Source organism: Ambystoma mexicanum, assembly GCF_040938575.1.
Source record: "Ambystoma mexicanum isolate Mex_15411 chromosome 12 unlocalized genomic scaffold, UKY_AmexF1_1 Mex_chr12_unloc.1, whole genome shotgun sequence".
Taxonomy (NCBI): domain Eukaryota; kingdom Metazoa; phylum Chordata; class Amphibia; order Caudata; family Ambystomatidae; genus Ambystoma; species Ambystoma mexicanum.
Genome location: NW_027182322.1, coordinates 14,001,185 through 14,019,483, shown reverse-complemented (window position 1 = coordinate 14,019,483; position 18,299 = coordinate 14,001,185). Strand labels below are relative to the sequence as shown.

General features: G+C 36.3%; 19 non-coding genes across 19 annotated transcripts; all 19 read right to left on the bottom strand.

Moving 5' to 3' along the window:
- Positions 1 to 56: 56 nt before the first annotated feature.
- On the bottom strand, positions 57 to 146 carry TRNAR-UCU (transfer RNA arginine (anticodon UCU)). The gene is given in 2 exon segments: positions 57 to 92; positions 110 to 146. It is a non-coding gene; the product is annotated as a tRNA-Arg (tRNA).
- Positions 147 to 1,589: 1,443 nt separating this feature from the next.
- On the bottom strand, positions 1,590 to 1,679 carry TRNAR-UCU (transfer RNA arginine (anticodon UCU)). The gene is given in 2 exon segments: positions 1,590 to 1,625; positions 1,643 to 1,679. It is a non-coding gene; the product is annotated as a tRNA-Arg (tRNA).
- Positions 1,680 to 2,356: 677 nt separating this feature from the next.
- TRNAR-UCU (transfer RNA arginine (anticodon UCU)) lies at positions 2,357 to 2,446 on the bottom strand. The gene is given in 2 exon segments: positions 2,357 to 2,392; positions 2,410 to 2,446. It is a non-coding gene; the product is annotated as a tRNA-Arg (tRNA).
- Positions 2,447 to 3,122: 676 nt separating this feature from the next.
- Positions 3,123 to 3,212, bottom strand: TRNAR-UCU (transfer RNA arginine (anticodon UCU)). The gene is given in 2 exon segments: positions 3,123 to 3,158; positions 3,176 to 3,212. It is a non-coding gene; the product is annotated as a tRNA-Arg (tRNA).
- Positions 3,213 to 3,889: 677 nt separating this feature from the next.
- On the bottom strand, positions 3,890 to 3,979 carry TRNAR-UCU (transfer RNA arginine (anticodon UCU)). Its single transcript is given in 2 exon segments — positions 3,890 to 3,925; positions 3,943 to 3,979. It is a non-coding gene; the product is annotated as a tRNA-Arg (tRNA).
- A 676-nt stretch (positions 3,980 to 4,655) lies between these two features.
- Positions 4,656 to 4,745, bottom strand: TRNAR-UCU (transfer RNA arginine (anticodon UCU)). The gene is given in 2 exon segments: positions 4,656 to 4,691; positions 4,709 to 4,745. It is a non-coding gene; the product is annotated as a tRNA-Arg (tRNA).
- Positions 4,746 to 5,421: 676 nt separating this feature from the next.
- TRNAR-UCU (transfer RNA arginine (anticodon UCU)) lies at positions 5,422 to 5,511 on the bottom strand. The gene is given in 2 exon segments: positions 5,422 to 5,457; positions 5,475 to 5,511. It is a non-coding gene; the product is annotated as a tRNA-Arg (tRNA).
- A 2,210-nt stretch (positions 5,512 to 7,721) lies between these two features.
- TRNAR-UCU (transfer RNA arginine (anticodon UCU)) lies at positions 7,722 to 7,811 on the bottom strand. The gene is given in 2 exon segments: positions 7,722 to 7,757; positions 7,775 to 7,811. It is a non-coding gene; the product is annotated as a tRNA-Arg (tRNA).
- Positions 7,812 to 9,255: 1,444 nt separating this feature from the next.
- TRNAR-UCU (transfer RNA arginine (anticodon UCU)) lies at positions 9,256 to 9,345 on the bottom strand. The gene is given in 2 exon segments: positions 9,256 to 9,291; positions 9,309 to 9,345. It is a non-coding gene; the product is annotated as a tRNA-Arg (tRNA).
- Positions 9,346 to 10,021: 676 nt separating this feature from the next.
- TRNAR-UCU (transfer RNA arginine (anticodon UCU)) lies at positions 10,022 to 10,111 on the bottom strand. The gene is given in 2 exon segments: positions 10,022 to 10,057; positions 10,075 to 10,111. It is a non-coding gene; the product is annotated as a tRNA-Arg (tRNA).
- Positions 10,112 to 10,788: 677 nt separating this feature from the next.
- TRNAR-UCU (transfer RNA arginine (anticodon UCU)) lies at positions 10,789 to 10,878 on the bottom strand. The gene is given in 2 exon segments: positions 10,789 to 10,824; positions 10,842 to 10,878. It is a non-coding gene; the product is annotated as a tRNA-Arg (tRNA).
- Positions 10,879 to 11,554: 676 nt separating this feature from the next.
- Positions 11,555 to 11,644, bottom strand: TRNAR-UCU (transfer RNA arginine (anticodon UCU)). Its single transcript is given in 2 exon segments — positions 11,555 to 11,590; positions 11,608 to 11,644. It is a non-coding gene; the product is annotated as a tRNA-Arg (tRNA).
- A 676-nt stretch (positions 11,645 to 12,320) lies between these two features.
- On the bottom strand, positions 12,321 to 12,410 carry TRNAR-UCU (transfer RNA arginine (anticodon UCU)). The gene is given in 2 exon segments: positions 12,321 to 12,356; positions 12,374 to 12,410. It is a non-coding gene; the product is annotated as a tRNA-Arg (tRNA).
- A 676-nt stretch (positions 12,411 to 13,086) lies between these two features.
- On the bottom strand, positions 13,087 to 13,176 carry TRNAR-UCU (transfer RNA arginine (anticodon UCU)). Its single transcript is given in 2 exon segments — positions 13,087 to 13,122; positions 13,140 to 13,176. It is a non-coding gene; the product is annotated as a tRNA-Arg (tRNA).
- Positions 13,177 to 14,619: 1,443 nt separating this feature from the next.
- On the bottom strand, positions 14,620 to 14,709 carry TRNAR-UCU (transfer RNA arginine (anticodon UCU)). Its single transcript is given in 2 exon segments — positions 14,620 to 14,655; positions 14,673 to 14,709. It is a non-coding gene; the product is annotated as a tRNA-Arg (tRNA).
- A 677-nt stretch (positions 14,710 to 15,386) lies between these two features.
- On the bottom strand, positions 15,387 to 15,476 carry TRNAR-UCU (transfer RNA arginine (anticodon UCU)). The gene is given in 2 exon segments: positions 15,387 to 15,422; positions 15,440 to 15,476. It is a non-coding gene; the product is annotated as a tRNA-Arg (tRNA).
- Positions 15,477 to 16,152: 676 nt separating this feature from the next.
- Positions 16,153 to 16,242, bottom strand: TRNAR-UCU (transfer RNA arginine (anticodon UCU)). Its single transcript is given in 2 exon segments — positions 16,153 to 16,188; positions 16,206 to 16,242. It is a non-coding gene; the product is annotated as a tRNA-Arg (tRNA).
- A 677-nt stretch (positions 16,243 to 16,919) lies between these two features.
- On the bottom strand, positions 16,920 to 17,009 carry TRNAR-UCU (transfer RNA arginine (anticodon UCU)). Its single transcript is given in 2 exon segments — positions 16,920 to 16,955; positions 16,973 to 17,009. It is a non-coding gene; the product is annotated as a tRNA-Arg (tRNA).
- A 676-nt stretch (positions 17,010 to 17,685) lies between these two features.
- TRNAR-UCU (transfer RNA arginine (anticodon UCU)) lies at positions 17,686 to 17,775 on the bottom strand. Its single transcript is given in 2 exon segments — positions 17,686 to 17,721; positions 17,739 to 17,775. It is a non-coding gene; the product is annotated as a tRNA-Arg (tRNA).
- Between the last annotated feature and the right edge of the window lie 524 nt (positions 17,776 to 18,299).

The window sequence follows — 18,299 nt, the reverse complement described above, 5'->3', positions numbered from 1 at the left end:
AATAAACATTCCTCACATGCATAATGTTCCTTGTTTGAATTAGAAAGTAAAAAATGCGACTCTGGTGGGATTCGAACCCACAACCTTTGAAGGACTTTGCCAATGTACTTAGAAGTCCAACACGCTATCCATTGCGCCACAGAGCCAGATGAAAATCCACTTGCGTACAGTAAGGGATGATCGAAGTTTTGTCAATCCAGTGTTTACTTCACATCACATTATCAAGCCTTCTGGGATACATGAAATAATGATTGTTTTCTGAAACATAAAATGTCTGTAGCAAGAATCACACTTCTGTGTGAAACCTTGAACTGCACCTTTGTTCGCTTGGGGAGAAATTCAGAGAATAGGGTATTACAGTATTTTCTTGCCAAGTGAATAGGTTTGGACAACAATTCCATACCTTAATAAAAAAGAACTGGATACAAAGTGCAGACATACAATTGGTTAACAATACAAAAACACAAAGAGAATATACCATAAATAGCTTTGAAAGAAGATTTTACTTTATATGTCGCTAGAAACAAATGTCTGAGTGTAGGGTGTCGTGTTTTTGGTCTATCTCATTTACAGCTATTATAAAGACAATGTTTCTGAAGGAAGGCTACATTAGGAAAGTGCCAAGTTTCTGGCAGTAATGTTGTATTGCTTATGAGCAATATGTTCCTGTTGCAATGGAAGGCAGACTGCTTTTGATTCAGTTGCATGCTGTATTAGATACATAGGTTCAACTTGGGTCAAATACTAGGATTAAAGCATCGGCCAAAAATAAACTTTCCTCACATGCATAATGTTCCTTGTTTGAATAAGAAAGTAAAAAATTCAACTCTGGTGGGATTCGAACCCACAACCTTTGAATGACTTTGCCAATTCACTTAGAAGTCCAACGCGCTATCCATTGTGCCACAGAGCCCAATGATAATCAACTTGCGTACATTAAGGGATGATCGAAGTTTTGTCAATCCAGTGTTTACTTCACATCATATTATCAAGCCTTCTGGGATACAAGAAAGAATAATTGTTTTCTGAAACATAAAATGTCTGTAGAAGAATCACACTTCTGGGTGAAACCTTGAACTACACCTTTGTTCCTTTAGGGATAAATTCGGAGAATAGGGTATTACTGTATTTTCTTGCAAACTGAATACGTTTGGACAACAATTCCATACCTTAATAAAAAAGAACTGGATAAAAAGTGCAGCCATACAATTGGTTAACAATACAAAAACACAAAGAGAATATACCATAAATAGCTTTGAAAGAATATTTTACTTTATATGTCGCTAGAAACAAATGTCTGAGTGTAGGGTGTTGTGTTTTTGGTCCATCTCATTTACAGCTATTATAAAGACAATGTTTCTGAAGGAAGGATACATTAGGAAAGTGCAAAGTTTCTGGCAGTGATGTTGTATTGCTTATGAGCAATATGTTCCTGTTGCAATGGAAGGCAGACTGCTTTTGATTCAGTTGCATGCTGTATTAGATACATAGGTTCAACTTGGGTCAAATACTAAGATTAAAGCATCGGCCAAAAATAGACATTCCTCACATGCATAATGTTCCTTGTTTGAATAAGAAAGTAAAAAATGCGACTCTGGTGGGATTCAAACCCACAACCTTTGAATGACTTTGCAAATTCACTTAGAAGTCCAACGCGCTATCCATTGCGCCACAGAGCCAGATAAAAATCCACTTGCGTACAGTAAGGGATGACCGAAGTTTTGTCAATCCAGTGTTTACTTCACATCACATTATCAAGCCTTCTGGGATACATGAAAGAATGATTGTTTTCTGAAACATAAAATGTCTGTAGCAAGAATCACACTTCTTTGTGAAACCTTGAACTGCACCTTTGTTCGCTTGGGGAGAAATTCAGAGAATAGGGTATTACAGTATTTTCTTGCCAAGTGAATAGGTTTGGACAACAATTCCATACCTTAATAAAAAAGAACTGGATAAAAAGTGCAGACATACAATTGGTTAACAATACAAAAACACAAAGAGAATATACCATAAATAGCTTTGAAAGAAGATTTTACTTTATATGTCGCTAGAAACAAATGTCTGAGTGTAGGGTGTCGTGTTTTTGGTCTATCTCATTTACAGCTATTATAAAGACAATGTTTCTGAAGGAAGGATACATTAGGAAAGTGCCAAGTTTGTGGCAGTAATGTTGTATTGCTTATGAGCAATATGTTCCTGTTGCAATGGAAGGCAGACTGCCTTTGATTCAGTTGCATGCTGTATTAGATACATAGGTTCAACTTGGGTCAAATACTAAGATTAAAGCATCGGCCAAAAATAAACATTCCTCACATGCATAATGTTCCTTGTTTGAATAAGAAAGTAAAAAATGCGACTCTGGTGGGATTCGAACCCACGACCTTTGAATGACTTTGCCACTTCACTTAGAAGTCCAATGCGCTATCCATTGCGCCACAGAGCCAGATAAAAATCCACTTGCATACATTAAGGGATGATCGAAGTTTTGTCAATCCAGTGTTTACTTCACATCATATTATCAAGCCTTCTGGAATACAAGAAAGAATAATTGTTTTCTGAAACATAAAATGTCTGTAGAAGAATCACACTTCTGGGTGAAACCTTGAACTACACCTTTGTTCCTTTAGGGATAAATTCGGAGAATAGGGTATTACTGTATTTTCTTGTAAACTGAATACGTTTGGACAACAATTCCATACCTTAATAGAAAAGAACTGGATAAAAAGTGCAGCCATACAATTGGTTAACAATACAAAAACACAAAGAGAATATACCATAAATAGCTTTGAAAGAAGATTTTACTTTATATGTCGCTAGAAACAAATGTCTGAGTGTAGGGTGTCGTGTTTTTGGTCTATCTCATTTACAGCTATTATAAAGACAATGTTTCTGAAGGAAGGATACATTAGGAAAGTGCAAAGTTTCTGGCAGTGATGTTGTATTGCTTATGAGCAATATGTTCCTGTTGCAATGGAAGGCAGACTGCTTTTGATTCAGTTGCATGCTGTATTAGATACATAGGTTCAACTTGGGTCAAATACTAAGATTAAAGCATCGGCCAAAAATAGACATTCCTCACATGCATAATGTTCCTTGTTTGAATAAGAAAGTAAAAAATGCGACTCTGGTGGGATTCAAACCCACAACCTTTGAATGACTTTGCAAATTCACTTAGAAGTCCAACGCGCTATCCATTGCGCCACAGAGCCAGATAAAAATCCACTTGCGTACAGTAAGGGATGATCGAAGTTTTGTCAATCCAGTGTTTACTTCACATCACATTATCAAGCCTTCTGGGATACATGAAAGAATGATTGTTTTCTGAAACATAAAATGTCTGTAGCAAGAATCACACTTCTTTGTGAAACCTTGAACTGCACCTTTGTTCGCTTGGGGAGAAATTCAGAGAATAGGGTATTACAGTATTTTCTTGCCAAGTGAATTGGTTTGGACAACAATTCCATACCTTAATAAAAAAGAACTGGATAAAAAGTGCAGACATACAATTGGTTAACAATACAAAAACACAAAGAGAATATACCATAAATAGCTTTGAAAGAAGATTTTACTTTATATGTCGCTAGAAACAAATGTCTGAGTGTAGGGTGTCGTGTTTTTGGTCTATCTCATTTACAGCTATTATAAAGACAATGTTTCTGAAGGAAGGATACATTAGGAAAGTGCCAAGTTTGTGGCAGTAATGTTGTATTGCTTATGAGCAATATGTTCCTGTTGCAATGGAAGGCAGACTGCTTTCGATTCAGTTGCATGCTGTATTAGATACATAGGTTCAACTTGGGTCAAATACTAAGATTAAAGCATCGGCCAAAAATAAACATTCCTCACATGCATAATGTTCCTTGTTTGAATAAGAAAGTAAAAAATTCGACTCTGGTGGGATTCGAACCCACAACCTTTAAATGACTTTGCCAATTCACTTAGAAGTCCAATGCGCTATCCATTGCGCCACAGAGCCAGATAAAAATCCACTTTCGTACAGTAAGGGATGATCGAAGTTTTGTCAATCCAGTGTTTACTTCACATCATATTGTCAAGCCTTCTGGGATACATGAAAGAATGATTGTTTTCTGAAACATAAAATGTCTGTAGCAAGAATCACAGTTCGGGGTGAAACCTTGAACTGCACCTTTGTTCGCTTGGGGAGAAAGTCAGAGAATAGGGTATTACAGTATTTTCTTGCCAAGTGAATTGGTTTGGACAACAATTCCATACCTTAATAAAAAAGAACTGGATAAAAAGTGCAGACATACAATTGTTAACAATACAAAAACACAAAGAGAATATACCATAAATAGCTTTGAAAGAAGATTTTACTTTATATGTCGCTAGAAACAAATGTCTGAGTGTAGGGTGTCGTGTTCTTGGTCTATCTCATTTACAGCTATTATAAAGACAATGTTTCTGAAGGAAGGATACATTAGAAAAGTGCCAAGTTTCTGGCAGTGATGTTGTATTGCTTATGAGCAATATGTTCCTGTTGCAATGGAAGGCAGACTGCTTTTGATTCAGTTGCATGCTGTATTAGATACATAGGTTCAACTTGGGTCAAATACTAAGATTAAAGCATCGGCCAAAAATAAACATTCCTCACATGCATAATGTTCCTTGTTTGAATAAGAAAGTAAAAAACGCGACTCTGGTGGGATTCGAACCCACAACCTTTGAATGACTTTGCCAATTCATTTAGAAGTCCAACGCGCTATCCATTGCGCCACAGAGCCAGATGAAAATCCACTTGAGTACAGTAAGGGATGATCGAAGTTTTGTCAATCCAGTGTTTACTTCACATCATATTATCAAGCCTTCTGTGATACAAGAAACAATAATTGTTTTCTGAAACATAAAATGTCTGTAGAAGAATCACACTTCTGGGTGAAACCTTGAACTACACCTTTGTTCCTTTAGGGATGAATTCGGAGAATAGGGTATTACCGTATTTTCTTGCAAACTGAATACGTTTGGACAACAATTCCATACCTTAATAAAAAAGAACTGGATAAAAAGTGCAGACATACAATTGGTTAACAATACAAAAACACAAAGAGAATATACCATAAATAGCTTTGAAAGAAGATTTTACTTTATATGTCGCTAGAAACAAATGTCTGAGTGTAGGGTGTCGTGTTTTTGGTCTATCTCATTTACAGCTATTATAAAGACAATGTTTCTGAAGGAAGGATACATTAGGAAAGTGCAAAGTTTCTGGCAGTGATGTTGTATTGCTTATGAGCAATATGTTCCTGTTGCAATGGAAGGCAGACTGCTTTTGATTCAGTTGCATGCTATATTAGATACATAGGTTCAACTTGGGTCAAATACTAAGATTAAAGCATCGGCCAAAAATAAACATTCCTCACATGCATAATGTTCCTTGTTTGAATTAGAAAGTAAAAAATGCGACTCTGGTGGGATTCGAACCCACAACCTTTGAAGGACTTTGCCAATGTACTTAGAAGTCCAACACGCTATCCATTGCGCCACAGAGCCAGATGAAAATCCACTTGCGTACAGTAAGGGATGATCGAAGTTTTGTCAATCCAGTGTTTACTTCACATCACATTATCAAGCCTTCTGGGATACATGAAAGAATGATTGTTTTCTGAAACATAAAATGTCTGTAGCAAGAATCACACTTCTGTGTGAAACCTTGAACTGCACCTTTGTTCGCTTGGGGAGAAATTCAGAGAATAGGGTATTACAGTATTTTCTTGCCAAGTGAATAGGTTTGGACAACAATTCCATACCTTAATAAAAAAGAACTGGATAAAAAGTGCAGACATACAATTGGTTAACAATACAAAAACACAAAGAGAATATACCATAAATAGCTTTGAAAGAAGATTTTACTTTATATGTCGCTAGAAACAAATGTCTGAGTGTAGGGTGTCGTGTTTTTGGTCTATCTCATTTACAGCTATTATAAAGACAATGTTTCTGAAGGAAGGCTACATTAGGAAAGTGCCAAGTTTCTGGCAGTAATGTTGTATTGCTTATGAGCAATATGTTCCTGTTGCAATGGAAGGCAGACTGCTTTTGATTCAGTTGCATGCTGTATTAGATACATAGGTTCAACTTGGGTCAAATACTAAGATTAAAGCATCGGCCAAAAATAAACATTCCTCACATGCATAATGTTCCTTGTTTGAATAAGAAAGTAAAAAATTCAACGCTGGTGGGATTCGAACCCACAACCTTTGAATGACTTTGCCAATTCACTTAGAAGTCCAACGCGCTATCCATTGTGCCACAGAGCACGATTATTATCAACTTGCGTACATTAAGGGATGATCGAAGTTTTGTCAATCCAGTGTTTACTTCACATCATATTATCAAGCCTTCTGGGATACAAGAAAGAATAATTGTTTTCTGAAACATAAAATGTCTGTAGAAGAATCACACTTCTGGGTGAAACCTTGAACTACACCTTTGTTCCTTTAGGGATAAATTCGGAGAATAGGGTATTACTGTATTTTCTTGCAAACTGAATACGTTTGGACAACAATTCCATACCTTAATAAAAAAGAACTGGATAAAAAGTGCAGCCATACAATTGGTTAACAATACAAAAACACAAAGAGAATATACCATAAATAGCTTTGAAAGAATATTTTACTTTATATGTCGCTAGAAACAAATGTCTGAGTGTAGGGTGTTGTGTTTTTGGTCTATCTCATTTACAGCTATTATAAAGACAATGTTTCTGAAGGAAGGATACATTAGGAAAGTGCAAAGTTTCTGGCAGTGATGTTGTATTGCTTATGAGCAATATGTTCCTGTTGCAATGGAAGGCAGACTGCTTTTGATTCAGTTGCATGCTGTATTAGATACATAGGTTCAACTTGGGTCAAATACTAAGATTAAAGCATCGGCCAAAAATAGACATTCCTCACATGCATAATGTTCCTTGTTTGAATAAGAAAGTAAAAAATGCGACTCAGGTGGGATTCAAACCCACAACCTTTGAATGACTTTGCAAATTCACTTAGAAGTCCAACGCGCTATCCATTGCGCCACAGAGCCAGATAAAAAACCACCTGCGTACAGTAAGGGATGACCGAAGTTTTGTCAATCCAGTGTTTACTTCACATCACATTATCAAGCCTTCTGGGATACATGAAAGAATGATTGTTTTCTGAAACATAAAATGTCTGTAGCAAGAATCACACTTCTTTGTGAAACCTTGAACTGCACCTTTGTTCGCTTGGGGAGAAATTCAGAGAATAGGGTATTACAGTATTTTCTTGCCAAGTGAATTGGTTTGGACAACAATTCCATACCTTAATAAAAAAGAACTGGATAAAAAGTGCAGACATACAATTGGTTAACAATACAAAAACACAAAGAGAATATACCATAAATAGCATTGAAAGAAGATTTTACTTTATATGTCGCTAGAAACAAATGTCTGAGTGTAGAGTGTCGTGTTTTTGGTCTATCTCATTTACAGCTATTATAAAGACAATGTTTCTGAAGGAAGGATACATTAGGAAAGTGCCAAGTTTCTGGCAGTAATGTTTTATTGCTTATGAGCAATATGTTCCTGTTGCAATGGAAGGCAGACTGCTTTTGATTCAGTTGCATGCTGTATTAGATACATAGGTTCAACTTGGGTCAAATACTAAGATTAAAGCATCGGCCAAAAATAAACATTCCTCACATGCATAATGTTCCTTGTTCGAATAAGAAAGTAAAAAATGCGACTCTGGTGGGATTCAAACCCACAACCTTTGAATGACTTTGCCAAATCACTTAGAAGTCCAACGCGCTATCCATTGCGCCACAGAGCCAGATGAAAATCCACTTGCCTACAGTAAGGGATGATCGAAGTTTTGTCAATCCAGTGTTTACTTCACATCATATTATCAAGCCTTCTGGGATACATGAAAGAATGATTGTTTTATGAAACATTAAATGTCTGTAGCAAGAATCACAGTTCGGGGTGAAACCTTGAACTGCACCTTTGTTCGCTTGGGGAGAAATTCAGAGAATAGGGTATTACAGTATTTTCTTTCCAAGTGAATTGGTTTGGACAACAATTTCATACCTTAATAAAAAAGAACTGGATAAAAAGTGCCGACATACAATTGGTTAACAATACAAAAACACAAAGAGAATATACCATAAATAGCTTTGAAAGAAGATTTTACTTTATATGTCGCTAGAAACAAATGTCTGAGTGTAGGGTGTCGTGTTTTTGGTCTATCTCCTTTACAGCTATTATAAAGACAATGTTTCTGAAGGAAGGATGCATTAGAAAAGTGCCAAGTTTCTGGCAGTGATGTTGTATTGCTTATGAGCAATATGTTCCTGTTGCAATGGAAGGCAGACTGCTTTTGATTCAGTTGCATGCTGTATTAGATACATAGGTTCAACTTGGGTCAAATACTAAGATTAAAGCATCGGCCAAAAATAAACATTCCTCACATGCATAATGTTCCTTGTTTGAATTAGAAAGTAAAAAATGCGACTCTGGTGGGATTCGAACCCACCACCTTTGAAGGACTTTGCCAATGTACTTAGAAGTCCAACACGCTATCCATTGCGCCACAGAGCCAGATGAAAATCCACTTGCGTACAGTAAGGGATGACCGAAGTTTTGTCAATCCAGTGTTTACTTCACATCACATTATCAAGCCTTCTGGGATACATGAAAGAATGATTGTTTTCTGAAACATAAAATGTCTGTAGCAAGAATCACACTTCTTTGTGAAACCTTGAACTGCACCTTTGTTCGCTTGGGGAGAAATTCAGAGAATAGGGTATTACAGTATTTTCTTGCCAAGTGAATAGGTTTGGACAACAATTCCATACCTTAATAAAAAAGAACTGGATAAAAAGTGCAGACATACAATTGGTTAACAATACAAAAACACAAAGAGAATATACCATAAATAGCTTTGAAAGAAGATTTTACTTTATATGTCGCTAGAAACAAATGTCTGAGTGTAGGGTGTCGTGTTTTTGGTCTATCTCATTTACAGCTATTATAAAGACAATGTTTCTGAAGGAAGGATACATTAGGAAAGTGCCAAGTTTGTGGCAGTAATGTTGTATTGCTTATGAGCAATATGTTCCTGTTGCAATGGAAGGCAGACTGCCTTTGATTCAGTTGCATGCTGTATTAGATACATAGGTTCAACTTGGGTCAAATACTAAGATTAAAGCATCGGCCAAAAATAAACATTCCTCACATGCATAATGTTCCTTGTTTGAATAAGAAAGTAAAAAATGCGACTCTGGTGGGATTCGAACCCACGACCTTTGAATGACTTTGCCACTTCACTTAGAAGTCCAATGCGCTATCCATTGCGCCACAGAGCCAGATAAAAATCCACTTGCATACATTAAGGGATGATCGAAGTTTTGTCAATCCAGTGTTTACTTCACATCATATTATCAAGCCTTCTGGAATACAAGAAAGAATAATTGTTTTCTGAAACATAAAATGTCTGTAGAAGAATCACACTTCTGGGTGAAACCTTGAACTACACCTTTGTTCCTTTAGGGATAAATTCGGAGAATAGGGTATTACTGTATTTTCTTGTAAACTGAATACGTTTGGACAACAATTCCATACCTTAATAGAAAAGAACTGGATAAAAAGTGCAGCCATACAATTGGTTAACAATACAAAAACACAAAGAGAATATACCATAAATAGCTTTGAAAGAAGATTTTACTTTATATGTCGCTAGAAACAAATGTCTGAGTGTAGGGTGTCGTGTTTTTGGTCTATCTCATTTACAGCTATTATAAAGACAATGTTTCTGAAGGAAGGATACATTAGGAAAGTGCAAAGTTTCTGGCAGTGATGTTGTATTGCTTATGAGCAATATGTTCCTGTTGCAATGGAAGGCAGACTGCTTTTGATTCAGTTGCATGCTGTATTAGATACATAGGTTCAACTTGGGTCAAATACTAAGATTAAAGCATCGGCCAAAAATAGACATTCCTCACATGCATAATGTTCCTTGTTTGAATAAGAAAGTAAAAAATGCGACTCTGGTGGGATTCAAACCCACAACCTTTGAATGACTTTGCAAATTCACTTAGAAGTCCAACGCGCTATCCATTGCGCCACAGAGCCAGATAAAAATCCACTTGCGTACAGTAAGGGATGATCGAAGTTTTGTCAATCCAGTGTTTACTTCACATCACATTATCAAGCCTTCTGGGATACATGAAAGAATGATTGTTTTCTGAAACATAAAATGTCTGTAGCAAGAATCACACTTCTTTGTGAAACCTTGAACTGCACCTTTGTTCGCTTGGGGAGAAATTCAGAGAATAGGGTATTACAGTATTTTCTTGCCAAGTGAATTGGTTTGGACAACAATTCCATACCTTAATAAAAAAGAACTGGATAAAAAGTGCAGACATACAATTGGTTAACAATACAAAAACACAAAGAGAATATACCATAAATAGCTTTGAAAGAAGATTTTACTTTATATGTCGCTAGAAACAAATGTCTGAGTGTAGGGTGTCGTGTTTTTGGTCTATCTCATTTACAGCTATTATAAAGACAATGTTTCTGAAGGAAGGATACATTAGGAAAGTGCCAAGTTTGTGGCAGTAATGTTGTATTGCTTATGAGCAATATGTTCCTGTTGCAATGGAAGGCAGACTGCTTTCGATTCAGTTGCATGCTGTATTAGATACATAGGTTCAACTTGGGTCAAATACTAAGATTAAAGCATCGGCCAAAAATAAACATTCCTCACATGCATAATGTTCCTTGTTTGAATAAGAAAGTAAAAAATTCGACTCTGGTGGGATTCGAACCCACAACCTTTAAATGACTTTGCCAATTCACTTAGAAGTCCAATGCGCTATCCATTGCGCCACAGAGCCAGATAAAAATCCACTTTCGTACAGTAAGGGATGATCGAAGTTTTGTCAATCCAGTGTTTACTTCACATCATATTGTCAAGCCTTCTGGGATACATGAAAGAATGATTGTTTTCTGAAACATAAAATGTCTGTAGCAAGAATCACAGTTCGGGGTGAAACCTTGAACTGCACCTTTGTTCGCTTGGGGAGAAAGTCAGAGAATAGGGTATTACAGTATTTTCTTGCCAAGTGAATTGGTTTGGACAACAATTCCATACCTTAATAAAAAAGAACTGGATAAAAAGTGCAGACATACAATTGTTAACAATACAAAAACACAAAGAGAATATACCATAAATAGCTTTGAAAGAAGATTTTACTTTATATGTCGCTAGAAACAAATGTCTGAGTGTAGGGTGTCGTGTTCTTGGTCTATCTCATTTACAGCTATTATAAAGACAATGTTTCTGAAGGAAGGATACATTAGAAAAGTGCCAAGTTTCTGGCAGTGATGTTGTATTGCTTATGAGCAATATGTTCCTGTTGCAATGGAAGGCAGACTGCTTTTGATTCAGTTGCATGCTGTATTAGATACATAGGTTCAACTTGGGTCAAATACTAAGATTAAAGCATCGGCCAAAAATAAACATTCCTCACATGCATAATGTTCCTTGTTTGAATAAGAAAGTAAAAAACGCGACTCTGGTGGGATTCGAACCCACAACCTTTGAATGACTTTGCCAATTCATTTAGAAGTCCAACGCGCTATCCATTGCGCCACAGAGCCAGATGAAAATCCACTTGAGTACAGTAAGGGATGATCGAAGTTTTGTCAATCCAGTGTTTACTTCACATCATATTATCAAGCCTTCTGTGATACAAGAAACAATAATTGTTTTCTGAAACATAAAATGTCTGTAGAAGAATCACACTTCTGGGTGAAACCTTGAACTACACCTTTGTTCCTTTAGGGATGAATTCGGAGAATAGGGTATTACCGTATTTTCTTGCAAACTGAATACGTTTGAACAACAATTCCATACCTTAATAAAAAAGAACTGGATAAAAAGTGCAGACATACAATTGGTTAACAATACAAAAACACAAAGAGAATATACCATAAATAGCTTTGAAAGAAGATTTTACTTTATATGTCGCTAGAAACAAATGTCTGAGTGTAGGGTGTCGTGTTTTTGGTTTATCTCATTTACAGCTATTATAAAGACAATGTTTCTGAAGGAAGGATACATTAGGAAAGTGCAAAGTTTCTGGCAGTGATGTTGTATTGCTTATGAGCAATATGTTCCTGTTGCAATGGAAGGCAGACTGCTTTTGATTCAGTTGCATGCTGTATTAGATACATAGGTTCAACTTGGGTCAAATACTAAGATTAAAGCATCGGCCAAAAATAGACATTCCTCACATGCATAATGTTCCTTGTTTGAATAAGAAAGTAAAAAATGCGACTCTGGTGGGATTCAAACCCACAACCTTTGAATGACTTTGCAAATTCACTTAGAAGTCCAACGCGCTATCCATTGCGCCACAGAGCCAGATAAAAATCCACTTGCGTACAGTAAGGGATGATCGAAGTTTTGTCAATCCAGTGTTTACTTCACATCATATTGTCAAGCCTTCTGGGATACATGAAAGAATGATTGTTTTCTGAAACATAAAATGTCTGTAGCAAGAATCACAGTTCGGGGTGAAACCTTGAACTGCACCTTTGTTCGCTTGGGGAGAAATTCAGAGAATAGGGTATTACAGTATTTTCTTGCCAAGTGAATTGGTTTGGACAACAATTCCATACCTTAATAAAAAAGAACTGGATAAAAAGTGCAGACATACAATTGTTAACAATACAAAAACACAAAGAGAATATACCATAAATAGCTTTGAAAGAAGATTTTATTTTATATGTCGCTAGAAACAAATGTCTGAGTGTAGGGTGTCGTGTTCTTGGTCTATCTCATTTACAGCTATTATAAAGACAATGTTTCTGAAGGAAGGATACATTAGAAAAGTGCCAAGTTTCTGGCAGTGATGTTGTATTGCTTATGAGCAATATGTTCCTGTTGCAATGGAAGGCAGACTGCTTTTGATTCAGTTGCATGCTGTATTAGATACATAGGTTCAACTTGGGTCAAATACTAAGATTAAAGCATCGGCCAAAAATAAACATTCCTCACATGCATAATGTTCCTTGTTTGAATTAGAAAGTAAAAAATGCGACTCTGGTGGGATTCGAACCCACAACCTTTGAAGGACTTTGCCAATGTACTTAGAAGTCCAACACGCTATCCATTGCGCCACAGAGCCAGATGAAAATCCACTTGCGTACAGTAAGGGATGATCGAAGTTTTGTCAATCCAGTGTTTACTTCACATCACATTATCAAGCCTTCTGGGATACATGAAATAATGATTGTTTTCTGAAACATAAAATGTCTGTAGCAAGAATCACACTTCTGTGTGAAACCTTGAACTGCACCTTTGTTCGCTTGGGGAGAAATTCAGAGAATAGGGTATTACAGTATTTTCTTGCCAAGTGAATAGGTTTGGACAACAATTCCATACCTTAATAAAAAAGAACTGGATACAAAGTGCAGACATACAATTGGTTAACAATACAAAAACACAAAGAGAATATACCATAAATAGCTTTGAAAGAAGATTTTACTTTATATGTCGCTAGAAACAAATGTCTGAGTGTAGGGTGTCGTGTTTTTGGTCTATCTCATTTACAGCTATTATAAAGACAATGTTTCTGAAGGAAGGCTACATTAGGAAAGTGCCAAGTTTCTGGCAGTAATGTTGTATTGCTTATGAGCAATATGTTCCTGTTGCAATGGAAGGCAGACTGCTTTTGATTCAGTTGCATGCTGTATTAGATACATAGGTTCAACTTGGGTCAAATACTAGGATTAAAGCATCGGCCAAAAATAAACTTTCCTCACATGCATAATGTTCCTTGTTTGAATAAGAAAGTAAAAAATTCAACTCTGGTGGGATTCGAACCCACAACCTTTGAATGACTTTGCCAATTCACTTAGAAGTCCAACGCGCTATCCATTGTGCCACAGAGCCCAATGATAATCAACTTGCGTACATTAAGGGATGATCGAAGTTTTGTCAATCCAGTGTTTACTTCACATCATATTATCAAGCCTTCTGGGATACAAGAAAGAATAATTGTTTTCTGAAACATAAAATGTCTGTAGAAGAATCACACTTCTGGGTGAAACCTTGAACTACACCTTTGTTCCTTTAGGGATAAATTCGGAGAATAGGGTATTACTGTATTTTCTTGCAAACTGAATACGTTTGGACAACAATTCCATACCTTAATAAAAAAGAACTGGATAAAAAGTGCAGCCATACAATTGGTTAACAATACAAAAACACAAAGAGAATATACCATAAATAGCTTTGAAAGAATATTTTACTTTATATGTCGCTAGAAACAAATGTCTGAGTGTAGGGTGTTGTGTTTTTGGTCCATCTCATTTACAGCTATTATAAAGACAATGTTTCTGAAGGAAGGATACATTAGGAAAGTGCAAAGTTTCTGGCAGTGATGTTGTATTGCTTATGAGCAATATGTTCCTGTTGCAATGGAAGGCAGACTGCTTTTGATTCAGTTGCATGCTGTATTAGATACATAGGTTCAACTTGGGTCAAATACTAAGATTAAAGCATCGGCCAAAAATAGACATTCCTCACATGCATAATGTTCCTTGTTTGAATAAGAAAGTAAAAAATGCGACTCTGGTGGGATTCAAACCCACAACCTTTGAATGACTTTGCAAATTCACTTAGAAGTCCAACGCGCTATCCATTGCGCCACAGAGCCAGATAAAAATCCACTTGCGTACAGTAAGGGATGACCGAAGTTTTGTCAATCCAGTGTTTACTTCACATCACATTATCAAGCCTTCTGGGATACATGAAAGAATGATTGTTTTCTGAAACATAAAATGTCTGTAGCAAGAATCACACTTCTTTGTGAAACCTTGAACTGCACCTTTGTTCGCTTGGGGAGAAATTCAGAGAATAGGGTATTACAGTATTTTCTTGCCAAGTGAATAGGTTTGGACAACAATTCCATACCTTAATAAAAAAGAACTGGATAAAAAGTGCAGACATACAATTGGTTAACAATACAAAAACACAAAGAGAATATACCATAAATAGCTTTGAAAGAAGATTTTACTTTATATGTCGCTAGAAACAAATGTCTGAGTGTAGGGTGTCGTGTTTTTGGTCTATCTCATTTACAGCTATTATAAAGACAATGTTTCTGAAGGAAGGATACATTAGGAAAGTGCCAAGTTTGTGGCAGTAATGTTGTATTGCTTATGAGCAATATGTTCCTGTTGCAATGGAAGGCAGACTGCCTTTGATTCAGTTGCATGCTGTATTAGATACATAGGTTCAACTTGGGTCAAATACTAAGATTAAAGCATCGGCCAAAAATAAACATTCCTCACATGCATAATGTTCCTTGTTTGAATAAGAAAGTAAAAAATGCGACTCTGGTGGGATTCGAACCCACGACCTTTGAATGACTTTGCCACTTCACTTAGAAGTCCAATGCGCTATCCATTGCGCCACAGAGCCAGATAAAAATCCACTTGCATACATTAAGGGATGATCGAAGTTTTGTCAATCCAGTGTTTACTTCACATCATATTATCAAGCCTTCTGGAATACAAGAAAGAATAATTGTTTTCTGAAACATAAAATGTCTGTAGAAGAATCACACTTCTGGGTGAAACCTTGAACTACACCTTTGTTCCTTTAGGGATAAATTCGGAGAATAGGGTATTACTGTATTTTCTTGTAAACTGAATACGTTTGGACAACAATTCCATACCTTAATAGAAAAGAACTGGATAAAAAGTGCAGCCATACAATTGGTTAACAATACAAAAACACAAAGAGAATATACCATAAATAGCTTTGAAAGAAGATTTTACTTTATATGTCGCTAGAAACAAATGTCTGAGTGTAGGGTGTCGTGTTTTTGGTCTATCTCATTTACAGCTATTATAAAGACAATGTTTCTGAAGGAAGGATACATTAGGAAAGTGCAAAGTTTCTGGCAGTGATGTTGTATTGCTTATGAGCAATATGTTCCTGTTGCAATGGAAGGCAGACTGCTTTTGATTCAGTTGCATGCTGTATTAGATACATAGGTTCAACTTGGGTCAAATACTAAGATTAAAGCATCGGCCAAAAATAGACATTCCTCACATGCATAATGTTCCTTGTTTGAATAAGAAAGTAAAAAATGCGACTCTGGTGGGATTCAAACCCACAACCTTTGAATGACTTTGCAAATTCACTTAGAAGTCCAACGCGCTATCCATTGCGCCACAGAGCCAGATAAAAATCCACTTGCGTACAGTAAGGGATGATCGAAGTTTTGTCAATCCAGTGTTTACTTCACATCACATTATCAAGCCTTCTGGGATACATGAAAGAATGATTGTTTTCTGAAACATAAAATGTCTGTAGCAAGAATCACACTTCTTTGTGAAACCTTGAACTGCACCTTTGTTCGCTTGGGGAGAAATTCAGAGAATAGGGTATTACAGTATTTTCTTGCCAAGTGAATTGGTTTGGACAACAATTCCATACCTTAATAAAAAAGAACTGGATAAAAAGTGCAGACATACAATTGGTTAACAATACAAAAACACAAAGAGAATATACCATAAATAGCTTTGAAAGAAGATTTTACTTTATATGTCGCTAGAAACAAATGTCTGAGTGTAGGGTGTCGTGTTTTTGGTCTATCTCATTTACAGCTATTATAAAGACAATGTTTCTGAAGGAAGGATACATTAGGAAAGTGCCAAGTTTGTGGCAGTAATGTTGTATTGCTTATGAGCAATATGTTCCTGTTGCAATGGAAGGCAGACTGCTTTCGATTCAGTTGCATGCTGTATTAGATACATAGGTTCAACTTGGGTCAAATACTAAGATTAAAGCATCGGCCAAAAATAAACATTCCTCACATGCATAATGTTCCTTGTTTGAATAAGAAAGTAAAAAATTCGACTCTGGTGGGATTCGAACCCACAACCTTTAAATGACTTTGCCAATTCACTTAGAAGTCCAATGCGCTATCCATTGCGCCACAGAGCCAGATAAAAATCCACTTTCGTACAGTAAGGGATGATCGAAGTTTTGTCAATCCAGTGTTTACTTCACATCATATTGTCAAGCCTTCTGGGATACATGAAAGAATGATTGTTTTCTGAAACATAAAATGTCTGTAGCAAGAATCACAGTTCGGGGTGAAACCTTGAACTGCACCTTTGTTCGCTTGGGGAGAAAGTCAGAGAATAGGGTATTACAGTATTTTCTTGCCAAGTGAATTGGTTTGGACAACAATTCCATACCTTAATAAAAAAGAACTGGATAAAAAGTGCAGACATACAATTGTTAACAATACAAAAACACAAAGAGAATATACCATAAATAGCTTTGAAAGAAGATTTTACTTTATATGTCGCTAGAAACAAATGTCTGAGTGTAGGGTGTCGTGTTCTTGGTCTATCTCATTTACAGCTATTATAAAGACAATGTTTCTGAAGGAAGGATACATTAGAAAAGTGCCAAGTTTCTGGCAGTGATGTTGTATTGCTTATGAGCAATATGTTCCTGTTGCAATGGAAGGCAGACTGCTTTTGATTCAGTTGCATGCTGTATTAGATACATAGGTTCAACTTGGGTCAAATACTAAGATTAAAGCATCGGCCAAAAATAAACATTCCTCACATGCATAATGTTCCTTGTTTGAATAAGAAAGTAAAAAACGCGACTCTGGTGGGATTCGAACCCACAACCTTTGAATGACTTTGCCAATTCATTTAGAAGTCCAACGCGCTATCCATTGCGCCACAGAGCCAGATGAAAATCCACTTGAGTACAGTAAGGGATGATCGAAGTTTTGTCAATCCAGTGTTTACTTCACATCATATTATCAAGCCTTCTGTGATACAAGAAACAATAATTGTTTTCTGAAACATAAAATGTCTGTAGAAGAATCACACTTCTGGGTGAAACCTTGAACTACACCTTTGTTCCTTTAGGGATGAATTCGGAGAATAGGGTATTACCGTATTTTCTTGCAAACTGAATACGTTTGGACAACAATTCCATACCTTAATAAAAAAGAACTGGATAAAAAGTGCAGACATACAATTGGTTAACAATACAAAAACACAAAGAGAATATACCATAAATAGCTTTGAAAGAAGATTTTACTTTATATGTCGCTAGAAACAAATGTCTGAGTGTAGGGTGTCGTGTTTTTGGTCTATCTCATTTACAGCTATTATAAAGACAATGTTTCTGAAGGAAGGATACATTAGGAAAGTGCAAAGTTTCTGGCAGTGATGTTGTATTGCTTATGAGCAATATGTTCCTGTT